Raw genomic sequence first — 13,154 nt, forward strand, 5'->3', positions numbered from 1 at the left:
AATGGATCCCCGAGGCTTAGCAAGCATCCTACAACCATTTGGAACTTTCCCGTAGTTCCTGATGCTGATGACACACATGAGACAGCCCAGGTGCATTTTTGTCTCATGCTTCCCACAAACTCTTAAGCCACTGAAGGAACTATGTGCTTCAGAGAGCCACCTGCATCGTGTTTTTCCAGCTTGATCTCTCCTACAACATGAGCCCCTAACTCATGCACAAGCCAAGAAGCAGACAATTCACTACTCATCAAACACACCATACAATTTCACGGTCGGAAGCATCTTTCAGTGCTGTGCTCACCTAGGAAAATCCCTGCACCCTTCGACGCATATATCACACATGTCCTGTCTGGGCTCCCCTGGGCCACCCCAGCCAGCACCCTGTCCGCATCTCTATTTAGCATTAATTTTATTCTGCCTCGGAGCCATTTTATTCTGCCTCTGTATTCAACATTTGTTGCCCACCACCCCCAGGCTGTAAGTTCTTTGAAAACCAACTCTCTCTCTTCCAGTTTCAGCCAGACCATAATCAGTGTCATCCTCCTGGCGTGACACCTGGCAAACACTCAAACTGTTGCTGAGATGGAAAAGAAAGGCAGAAGGTGGAGAGAGTGGCAAAATCCACATTATTTCATAGCCTCTGCATACTGGGCCCTGTAGCAGGCACACTACTCAGGCTATCTCATTTAACCACACGTCTGGCTTCGTCAGACATGCTTTAAAAAGGAGGGGCGCCTGGGTAGGGCTCAGTCAGTTGAACATCTGACTTCCACTGAGGTCGTGATCGCACAGTTCATGGGTTTGAGCCTCACGTGGGCTCTGTGCTGACAGCTAGGAGCCTGGAGCCTGCTTTGGATTCTGGGTCGCCCCCTCTCTCTCTGCCCCTCCTGAGCTTGCTTGCTTGCTCTCTCTCTCTCTTTCTCTAATTAAAAAAAATAAATAATAAAGGAGAAACAAGTCCCTGCAGGTAGGCGAGAGAAACAATGCAAAAAAAAAAAAAAAAAAAAAAAAAAAAGACTCTCAGTGACATGGTTCCATATGCCATCTGTCCAACCGAAGAGCCTCTTTATCAATTTTTGCTTAAGTTTCAGATTTAAAACCATGAACAGCAACCTTTCCCATAGGTCTTCACTCCGGTCCCTGCTCCCCACGGACCGCGTGCCAGAGTCAACGCCATTTGCTCCCCCTGCGATCTGGGGACAGTCGCTTCTCTGACGGCAAATGCCGGCTTATCACACACTTGGTTCAGGGGTTCTCCCTGTACTTCTCCATTCAGGAGCCACGGCGGCTCCTTCTCATCTTATTTCCTTGTGTGGATTTAACGTCAAGCAGGGATGACACTTCAGAACCTCTTTATTGTGTGTGCTAGTCTGTCACTTGATTTGAAGGACAGCTGGCTTTTGTCATGACGAAGTCGTTTTCAGGAACCGAAGAGCACATCATTTAGAGAAGCAGGTTTTACATTGCCACAGGGGGCAGGACAGCATCAGCTCTAAAACGACATGCAAAAATCCTGAAAAGGCAGACTGAAGTCCACAAGCGAAGGGAGAAGAATCCAGGCAGAGGAAATGGTCGACAGAGCAAGGTACGGCTTAGTCAGAGATTTTATTTTTTTTTTTAATTTTTTTTCAACGTTTTTATTTATTTTTGGGACAGAGAGAGACAGAGCATGAACGGGGGAGGGGCAGAGAGAGAGGGAGACACAGAATCGGAAACAGGCTCCAGGCTCCGAGCCATCAGCCCAGAGCCCGACGCGGGGCTCGAACTCACGGACCGCGAGATCGTGACCTGGCTGAAGTCGGACGCTTAACCGACTGCGCCACCCAGGCGCCCCAGTCAGAGATTTTAGATCCGACACCAAAAGCATGATCCACAAAAGGAAAAATTGATAAATTGGACTTCACCTGGTAAAGTGGAAAAATCAGTTTTTCCTTGGCAAATATTTGCACATCACATTTCTAACGAAGAACTTGATATCAGAATGTATAAAAGGTTAATGACAAGAAACAACCGAGTTTTTAAAAATAAGCAAAAGAGGTGAGCCTGGGTGGCTCAGTCGGGTAAGCGTCCGACTTCAGCTCAGGTCATGATCTCGCGGTTTCGTGGGTTCGAGCCCCACGTCGGGCTCTGTGCTGATGGCTCGAAGCCTGGAGCCTGCTTCGGATTCTGTGTCCCCCTCTCTCTGCCCCTCCCCCACTGATGCTCTGTCTCTGACTCTCAAAAATAATAATAAAAAAAAGTTAAAAATAAGCAAAAGATTTAAAGAGATACTTCACCAAAGAAGATATATCAATGGCAAAGAAGTACATAAAAAGATGTCTGAAATTATTAACCATTAAAGAAATGCAATTTAAAGCCAAAACAAGATGCCACTCCAAACTTAGTGAATCGCTAAAATTGAAAACGAAAAAATGCCAAGCGACTGGAACCTCATACATTGCTGATGGGAATCCGAATGGCATACTTGGTGTGGAAAACAGTCTGACAGTGTCTATGATATTCAATACACGCTGACCGTAAGATCCAACAACCTCAATCCTAGATACTCAACCAAGAGAAATAAAAACGTGTACTTCCACAAAAACTTATATGTTACTGTTTATAACGGCTATATCCATAATGGTCAGACACTGGAGACAACATGGGTATCTTCCACCAATGCGGGGGGACTTCCAAGGCGAGGTAAGAAAAGGCAATAATATGGCGTCTGCTTAGTTCCTTCTGATAGGTTCACCCATGGAATCCAGCCCCCCTGCTCTGAGAAAGGCCAGGCCACGTGGAAGTGTCCCAGCAGACAGCCAGCATCAACTACCAGACCTGTGAATAAGGAAGCCTTCAAGATGGTTCCAGACCCAGCCCATATCTGACTGTAACAGCTGGAAAGATCCCAAGCAAAAACCACCTAGCGGAGCCTAATCAAGCCCAGAGCTGTGACAGACAATTAACAAGGGACGGCTCTTGCTGTAGTCCATTACATTTGGAATGGTTCGTATATAGCAACACATAACCAGAACACTTAGTATCTAGAAATAAGGCTTGAAAGCGAAGGGAACATGACTGTTGACAGGGTGACCATTACAAAGCTTTTAAGCAGAGAAATGTTTCAGGAAGTTAACAATTTCAGCAATGTAGGCAGGATGTATCAGAGGAAGGTAACAATTTTCATTATGCAGGCAAGACGTACTGGGGAGAGGAGAGAAGCCTGAGGCAGAAAGCAGGTACAGAGGCTAGCTAGAACAAGAGCCAAGGCAAAATAATATTTTTTTCTGAAATTGATTAAAGACTTAATACAACCCCAGGGGCGCCTGGGTGGCTCAGTCGGTTGAGCATCTGACTTCGGCTCAGGTCATGATCTCACGTTCGTGGGTTCGAGCCCCGCATCAGGCTCTGTGCTGACAGCTCAGAGCCTGGAGCCTGCTTCAGACTCTGTGTCTCCCTCTCTCTCTGCCCCTCCCCCACTCATGCTTTGTCTCACTCTGTTTCTCAAAAATAAGTAAATGTAAAAAAAAAATTAAAAAATTAAAAAAAAAAAATAAAGACTTAATACAACCCCAAATGAAACATGCACACTTTTGTAACGCAACTACAAAGAAACACAAGGACTGTTAGAATAACTGTTCCATCAGGTAAGGTAGGAGTGCAGGGGGAACCGTGATTGAAAATTGACTTATTAAAGTCTTCTTCGAAGAGGCAACAGACTGTTTCTCGACCTCAAGGGCGGACACAGTGGTTGACTTTACCATTATTTGCATTCTGGTGCGCGGACAACTGTAAGAATGGCCTTAACAGCATTACTCAACCTAGTCATTAGGCTGACCCAAATATCCAATTAACCGCAGAATGGATAACTTGTAGCATGGTCACACATCAGAATACAAAACGGAAGCACAAGTAAATAATCTCTGTAGCTCCATACAACACTACGTAAAACCTCAATTTCTCAGGCCCAAAGCTTCTCTCAACCTGCCTGAACCGTGCAGAGAATGGGGAGCTTCAAGTCTGAGAAGCAAGCATCCAGGAACCACTTCAGCAAACACAGAGAAAAGTCAAGGTCTGAACTGAGTGACACTCGGGATTCCTAGAATCGGTCACTCTCAGAACATCTAAGCCGTCGGGACAGCCACGACAGAGGCCAAGGCTCCAGGAGACTCGGTCTACATACGACAATCTATTGCCAATAATGATCAAAACTGGTACATCTCACCTCCACAGAAAAATACACAAGACGAGATGTAAATAACTTCATTCCCGAGAGTTCATTTTCCTGGATGGCTTTCTCAGAACACAGTAATAAGCGATCAGATAAGCAAACAGGATAACTCCTGATTCACGCGGGCCTCCCAACCCCTGTGCCGGCAACACCTCACTGCCGAGAGCTCCCTGGACCTTCCCCGGTGGGGTCTGTGCCAGTCAGAACCAACCCTTCCTCGTGTTTTCACTAAGGCACCCCGGGGGTTACACTACATGATGTAGAAAGGTTTCCAAACACCAATGCTTATCATCTCGACTGATTTTCTCGTGGTGACAGCTTTTTACTATCAGTCCATGGCACGGATTCTGCCTCCCAATGTGTTTTGTCTTGATCTCCTAAGACACTCTTAACTACCACTTGACTCTGATCTGAAAAGTAAAGTCACCCTTGAAGAGTTACAGCAGTTTAGGTAATGCTCCCCTGAGTCTTGGTAACATGGGAACATAATATTCTCTTGTCATTTCCACAGGACATTTCTACTGTCTCCTGAAAATGGGAACAAAGACATCTTAAGACTCCAAACCCTGAGAAGGAAGATCCAATGTTAATACCCTTTAGAGTCATATAGCAGAATCTTTTCCTACACTCTGTTGAAGACAGAGGAGACAATTAACATCCCTAACCTTTTCCCTGCTATAAATGTATTACACGTAGAGTTGTTCGTTGCTGTGGTGGTTGTTAATCCAGCCGTGGGCTGGGGTTTGTAATACAAATTGAGATCCTTAGTTCTCATCTCGGTCGGCAACTCTGAATGATCCAAACCTTCCCTTAAAACTCAAATGTACCTAGGGGCGCCTAGGTGGCTCAGTCGGTTGAGTGTCTGACTTCGGCTCGGGTCATGATTTCACTGTTTGTGGGTTCGAGCCCCTGTCGGGCTCTGTGCTGACAGCTCAGAGCCTGGAGCTGCTTGGGGTTCTGTGTCTCCCTGTCTCTCCGCCCCTCCCCTGCTCACACTCTGTTTCTCTTTCAAAAATAAAGAATTAAAAAAAAAAAAAAGCAAAACACAAACATACCAAGTTTTTCACTTATTTCCAGAAAAGAAAAAACATGCCATGATAAAACTGAAAATAAGGGCAGCATCACAGAAAAGATCGTGAACTGAGATGAGTTAAGATGGTGGAATAGTAAGGGTACCCTGAGCTTGCCCCTAAAACACAGCTAGATTAGCATCAAACCATTTTGAACACGTAGGAAATCGATCTGAAGATTAACAGAACAATGTGCATAATCTCAGGGACAGAACGTGGCAGCTTCTCTGAACAAGGACACCAAAACACACCTCAGATCTAGCTTCCTTACCTAATTTCTTTAATTGTTAATTTTTTGATTTCATTCTATTATTATAGCTGTTGTTTTTTCTTCCTCCAAAATGACAAGAGGGAGGAATTTACCTCAAAAGAAAGAAGAGGAAATAAATGAAGGCCAGGGATTTAATCAATGCAGATATGAATAAGATGTCTGAACTAGATTTTAAAACAAGGATTATAAGGATACTAGCTGGGCTTGAAAAAAGCATAGAAGACACCAGAGAATCCCTTTCTGCAGAGATAAAAGAACTAAAATCTAGTCAGGCCAAAATTAAAAATGCTATAACCAAGTTTCAAACCCAAATGGAGGCCATAAAAACAAGGGTGGATGAGGCAGAAGAGGGAATCAATGATATCTAGAAGATGAAATTATGGAAAATAATGAAGCTGAAAAGAAGAAGGAAACAAAGGTAACAGATCACAAAGGCAAACGTAGGGAACTCGGTGATTTATTAAAACATAATAACATTCGTATCATAGGGGTTCCAGAAGATGAAGAGAGAGAGAAGGGGGCAGAAGGTTTATGTGAGCAAATTATAGCTGAAAACTCCCCTTATCTAGGAAGGACACAGACATCAAAATCCAAGAAGCACAGAGAACTCCCATTAAATTCACCAAAAGCCAGCCATCGCCAAGACATATCATAGTCAAATTCACGAAACACACAGAAAAGGGAAGAATTCTGAAAGTGGCCAGGGGGAAAAGAAGTCCCTAACCTACAAGGGAAGACAGATCAGGTTCACAGCAGATCTGTCCACACACAGACACTTGGCAGGCCAGAAAGGGATGGCAGGATATATTCAATGTGCTGAATCGGAAAAACATGCAGCCAAGAATACTCTATCCAGCTAGATTGTCATTCAAAACAGAAGGAGAGTTAGTTTCCCAGGCAAAGAAAAAACTGAAGGAGTTTGTGACCACTAAACCAGCCCTACATGAAATTTTAAGGAAGACTCTTTGAGTGCAAAGAAAAAAAAAAAAAAAAAAAAAGACCAAAAGCAACAAAGACTAGAAAGGACCAGAGAGTATCACCAGAAACACCAACTCTAAGGCAAAACAATGGCACTGAATTCATATCTTTTACAATAATCACTCTGAATATAAATGGACTGAATGCTCCAATCAAAAGACACAGGGTATCAAAATGGATAAAAACACAAGATCCATCTATATGCTGCCTACAGGAGATTCATTTTAGATCTAAAGACACCTGCAAATGGAAAGTGAGAGGATGGAGAACTGTCTATCATGCTAATGGTCACCAAAAGAAAGCCAGAGTAGCCAAATTGTATCAGACAAACTAGACTTTGAAACAAACGCTATCGAGGCACCTGGGTGGCTCAGTCAGTTAAGTGTCCACCTTCAGCTCAGGTCATGATCTCACAGTTCATGAGTTCAAGGTCGACACTGGGCACGCTGCCGTAAGCACAGAGCCCACTTCGGATCCTCTGTCCCCCTCTCTCTCTGCCCCTCCCCCCCACACTCACTCGCGCGCACTCTCTGTCAAATAAACATTAAAACAAAGACTGTAACGAGATGAAGAAGGGCATTATATCAGAATTAAGAAGTCTGGGGGAGCCTGGGTGGCGCAGTCGGTTAAGCGTCTGACTTCAGCCAGGTCACGATCTCGGGGTCCGGGAGTTCGAGCCCCGCGTCAGGCTCTGGGCTGATGGCTCGGAGCCTGGAGCCTGTTTCCGATTCTGTGTCTCCCTCTCTCTCTGCCCCTCCCCCGTTCATGCTCTGTCTCTCTCTGTCCCAAAAATAAATAAATGTTGAAAAAAAAATTTAAAAAAAAAAAAAAAGAAGTCTGTCGATCAAGAATATCTAACAATTGTAAATATATATGCCCCCAATATGGAACCACTCAAATATAAAAGGAGGCGGATAGGGGATGGGCTAGATGGTGATGGGTATTAAGGAGGGCACTTGTTGGGATGAGCACTGGGTATTTACTGTAAGTCATGATCAATGAGGCCTACCCCTGAAACCAATATTGCACTGCATGTTAACTAACTAAAATTTAAAGAAAAGGAATGAAAAGAAAAGAAAAGAGAAAAGAGAAAAGAGAAAAAAGAAAAAAGAAAAGATCATGAACTAGCCTCTGGAAATGCAAAATTTTCTGTAATGTAGGGATTTTGTGTGTAAACTGGCCACTTTATATGGTTGTTCATTTTAAAAGGTGTCTTTTTAAAGTCGTCAAGAATCTTCAAACTACTCTACGGTGAACCCAGGGCGGTACACCCGTAGGATTTTAGATCCAAGACTCCAAACCCTTCCCGTCACATTCAACCAGCCACTTATTTGGAAAGCCAACAATCACATGTTTCCTGAAGCAACTCCTCAAATAACTACAGCACTCTTGTTGTTTTGGATGTTAAAAATAAACTAATAGTGGGGGAGGGGGCTATTTCAAAAAGTTAAAATGCAAAAACAAACAAGTTGGCAAGTGATTCAGGGTCTAAGTCACTTGCCTTAGTCACAGAGCCCGTCTGACCCAGACCGGAAACCACGCGTACGGAATTGTCCACAGACATTTTGAAAAGGAAAACAGAAGCCAGCGCTGTTCTTCATACCTGATTTCACACTCCGAACAGCATTTCTTCCTTTTGAAATGAGAGCGAGAATAAAGAGAGACAGCCTAGATTAGGAAAGAATTACACCAATGCCCTCGGGACAACCTTGACAAACATTAACCCACACGCAAAACTCTTCTGGAAGCATCAGGCTCAAGATTGTCACTCTGATGAGTAAGAAATATGAAAACACAAACACACGAGTCTGAAGGGAATGAGCTGCCAGCTGGGCTCTCATGAGCCAGGTTTAAACTCAATGATGCATGTCATCGAGCCTTTAGAGGATTGACGAGATTAGCTCGTCTTGCAAATCTACCGGGAGCAAGAAAAAAAAAAAATCGATGTATCCAAAGCGGTATATTCTCTTCGCCTCGGCACCACTCCCCCTCCACCCCATCATTCCCGCCCCTGCAAATTACAGTGTAATTACACTTTTTAACATGTCGGCTCACAGACCTTGGAGAGGTCCCGTGAGAAATGTGCAGCAAAGCCTTTTCCAGCTACGCCTCTTTTTGGCCCATCGGTATCTAAAGCAGCGCACGCTTCGAGAAAATACTTAAATAAAATTTTGGAAGCTATAGAGAACAAGTGGGTGGGCATTTCCCCAAGTACAATGCTTCCTAACTGCTCTTCTCCAGGGAGGAACTGGATGGCTCTAGCATGCACACGGTCATCCCCAGACGCGAATGCTTACCCCTCATTCAGTTCTGATAACAGCCTTTTAGCTAGTCAGTTTTCCGTGACAGCATTCAAGTTGCTTGCGATCTACCTTGAAGCTCCGGGACAGACCCTCAAGACTTAAGGGAGGTGGCTGAAGACGCACACGCGTGGAGGCAGGTCCCCAGGGAAGACAAAAGAGCACACTGGAGGCTTCATAAGCGGCCTCAGGACGACATCCACGTTTCCCCATTTCTCAGTTCCTGAGGCCGTGTGCTATAAGGGTCACGGTGTCCTAACAATGGGTATGTCTCTGCAGGAGAGCAGATCCCGGGCAAATGAGAGGGGAGAGGACATTAGGAGGGTGTGTCTGATGAGAATGATGACAGGGGCACTGCCCAGTCCCTAGACCTGCATCCTCTCAATCTATCTCCCCGGTATATTCTCTTCAATGAGAATTATCGATGGGGAGCACACGCATGCAGACTGTTTCCTCCGTGCCTGTGCTCCACGTGAGAAAAGCCGCCCAAACCACGTGTAGTCTCCCTGTTATCAGACCTGCAACATTAACACCAATGCCCCACGCATGACCCAAACCTCCCGATTTGGATAAGCTGAAAAAAAACGGTAGTCACAAACCCCTAGATGCAAAAGATGCCGGCCTTGGGTGAGTGAACTGAAAGAAACACACAGAATTGATAGGAATCCGGAGAGGATTCAGCCATGGATTGGAGTAGGTAAGAAAGAGCAAAATCGGGTTAAGAACGTGAATAGTCTAACGACCGCCAACCTGCCTATGGGGGAGAGTATTTGAGTTGTCCAGGAAGCCTTTAAAAAAGAATCCCCTCACCCTCCCAGGATGCTGGTCTGTTTCCCTAGAGCAGCTCAGTTGCCCTTGAACATCCTTTATTCTGCGGCACTGGTTTGACCCTAGAGCATCACGTCGTACAGCCTGAACAAGACAGACACAACCCGGCCCTCACAGAACTTCCATCCCAGGACCACTAATGAGTTTAGAGACCCTAGAGGCTCTTGAGAAAGGTAGTGTCTAAGTATGGGGACTACAGACAAGGAAGAATGGAATGAAAAAATAAAGCTTTGAATGGTGGCCAGTTGGGAATTATGTTCCAACACAGCTTCTGGGAGCCAACTGCCACCATGGGAAAATTCACCAACGCGTATGAGTATTACTGCCCCGTTTGCTAACAAACTCCAGCTCAACAGGGGCCCATCGACCTCTCCTCTTGATCCTCTAATGCGTCTCATTCCTCCCTTATTTTCTCCACAATTCACACCCAAACGAGAAAGTAACATTTTTGTAAAACCTCTCAAATTCAGACAATGACCCCTATCCCCCCAAACTGGGCCACTCTGGATCCTTCCAAACTACTATGCCGCTTAAGTACAGACTGTCCCTTTACGGAGAAGCGTGCTCAAGATTCTAACATACAGAGATGTCCATCCAATGTACTCCGTTGTAATTTGATTGGCAAAATATTATTAATACAGGCTGTCTAAAAGCACTGACCGTAAGTAGCCTCTTTATATAGAAGCTGGCGCTAATCATAATAGTAAGAATCATGGGGGGATATTAAATCCTCAACAACGAGGGGATATACTGAAGATTAGGGCAAAAGAGTTCTGGAAAAAGTCCAAGTATTTAGGCATTAGTAGGAAAGGGGACGTCTATAGCAATGACCCCTGCTGTTATTAAGCCCACTGTAATAAAAAAAAGTGAAAAAAAAGAAAAAAAATTGAGAACTAATTTTTTAGTAGTTACTACATGCAAAATACAGCAATAGTAATATGTTGCATATTATAAAACAAAGATAGAAATTTTAAAATGATTCAGCAATAAGCATAAATAGAAGCTCTAAATTTTTTTTGTAGCTCATCTTGCATTTTTCTTTGGGGAGATACAGCCCGCAGAGTGTATGTTTGTAAATAAAGTTTTATTGGAACACAGTCACACTCGCTCAATCGCACGTTGTCTAGAGTTGCTTTCGAGCTGCCACGGTGGCTGCCTGCCCCATAAAGCCTAAAATATTTACTATCTGGCCCTTGACAGGAAAAGCTTTCCGCCTTCTGATCTCAGTAATGACAAAAGTGCTTCTAGCCCTTTACCAAGTAGGAAAAGTAAACGATCATGAATGCAGTGTTTACTGACAAAATGAAAATTCTCCAGCTAAGGAATTAGGAAAAAATCTGTTTGTAGGGAAATTCTAAGTTTCGACAAGGTTCCTCAACGGTGGACAGCATTCCATATATTTCTATGTGTGTGAAGTAACTGTATTTAGTAGCTTCCCTAGATATGGTTTCCCTCTGTGGCCAGATTAATCATCAAATTGAGCACAGCGGATACGCTGGAAAACAGCACTGACATTACGCATAGCCTATTAACGGTGTAAAAACTGTTGAAGGTGTGACGAAGGAAGCCGGAGAAACACCTCAAGCCGCCATACACGGTGTCTTCACTCCAAGTATGGTCCATGGACCCCTGTGGAACCCCGGGACTCCCTCAAGGGCCTCACAAGTTCAAAACTACTCTCATAATAACACTAAAACAAACTGTCCTTTACTCCGTGTAGACGTCTGCATGGATGGCAGAAAAATGACAGCAGGGAAAACCACCGTCGCCTTAGCAGGAATCAACACGGCCATGCCAGGCCTGGACGCCGGTCACTGTGTTCGTTACCGCCACACGTGCGGTTTCTTCCAGCAAATGCCCATGTCATTTAAGAACGCCCTTGGGGCGCCCGGGTGGTGCAGTCAGCCACCCGACTCTTGATCTGGGCTCAGGTCACCATCTCACGGGTTCGTGAGTTCGAGCCCCTGATGGCACAGAGCCTGCCTGGATTCTCTCTCCCTTTCTGCCCCTCCCCTGCACATGCTCTCTAGCTCTCTAAAAATAAATGAATAAACTTAAAAAAAGAAAAAGCTGGGGCGCCTGGGTGGCTCAGTCAGTTAAGCCTCCGATTCTTGCTTTCAGCTCAGGTCATGATCTCAAGGTTGGTGAGTTCAAGTCCCACACTGGGCTCTGCACGAACAGTGTGGAGCCTGCTTGGGATTCTCTCTCCCTCTCTCTCTCTGCCCCTCCCTCCCTCACGCTGTCTTTCTTTGAGAAAGAAAGAAAGAAAGAAAGAAAGGAAGGAAGGAAGGAAGGAAGGAAGGAAGGAAGGAAGGAAGGAAGGAAGGAAGGAAAAGAGGAATGCCCTTGATGAAGTAGAAAGTACTTCTTTTATTAAATCTCAGCACTTGAGTACCTGCCTGTGCGACAAAACAGAAACAGGCACAAAATGCCTCCTCTTTATACAAAGGGCTCATCTTCTCAATGCGAAGTATCTTTGTGATAGAGTTCTAAGCAGAACTCGCTCTCTCATGGAACACCATGAAAAAGATGACAAAGTACAGTCAATTCAGACTTGGGATTTAGCAGATGTTTTCTCTACAGCGTAAAAAGTTAGCCCATCACTTCGAGGAACTTTTTTCCAACAGTAAAGTTATAACTTTAAAAAAACAAACAAAAAAAAAACACACTTGAATCTGGAGAAACTTTTATCGGCCACTAGGAGACTGGCAGTTTTGCCACGCTTAAAAAGACTTTTTTGAGAGGATCAGCGGTGTTAACAAATGTCCTCTTTTCTCCCTATCATACAACAGCAAAATATCTGCACACTATGCATAACCCAGTGAACCAGTATTTTCTAAATGAACGATGCAGAATGCTTGCTACAAAACCATCTGGGGGTAAGATTAGTTCAAAGCACAAGATGGACCAAATGGATTTGCTTTTTAAGTTTATTTATTTTTGAGAGAGAGAGAGAGAGAGCGCGCGTGCACACACTCAAGCGGGGGAGGGGCAGGGAGAGAGGGGGAGAGAAGAGTCTCGACGTGGGGCTCAACCTCACAAACCGTGAGATTGTGACCTGAGCCGAAATCAAGAGCCAGGCGCTCAACCGACTGAGTCACCCAAGGGCCCCAGTGGGATTTAAAGTAAAATAAAAAAAGTTCGTGGATACGGTTTCCGACTCCACACAGCAACTGAACTTTGGGAAACCATCGCTTTACTAGTCATGGTGAAGTATGAAAGAGGAGTATCCACAGTCATGTGACAAGGCTATTAACAACGCTCCCTTTTCTAAGTATGCATCTGCTTAAGCCTGGATGTTCTAAATGTACTTCAGTCAATGCCACACATCACGAGAGCGTGAACGGAAGCGGACACGGGAATCCAGCTGCCTTCTATGAAGTCAGAAGTTACAGAGATCAGCACACGGGTGAAGGGAAGCCACTCTTCCGGAGGACTTAGGTTTGTCTCGGAAAATGGTTATTGTTCACGAAAACGGTACCTACGTTAGCATGTAA

At 44.7% G+C, this 13,154-nt stretch overlaps 1 protein-coding gene across 5 annotated transcripts in view; it reads right to left on the reverse strand.

Annotated features, from left to right (window-relative positions):
• CARMIL1 (capping protein regulator and myosin 1 linker 1) overlaps positions 1–13,154 on the reverse strand; it is a 313,422-nt gene that overhangs the window by 157,965 nt on the left and 142,303 nt on the right. The window lies entirely within an intron of this gene.

This window comes from Lynx canadensis, chromosome B2 (assembly GCF_007474595.2).
Source record: "Lynx canadensis isolate LIC74 chromosome B2, mLynCan4.pri.v2, whole genome shotgun sequence".
Classification (NCBI taxonomy): Eukaryota; Metazoa; Chordata; class Mammalia; order Carnivora; family Felidae; genus Lynx; species Lynx canadensis.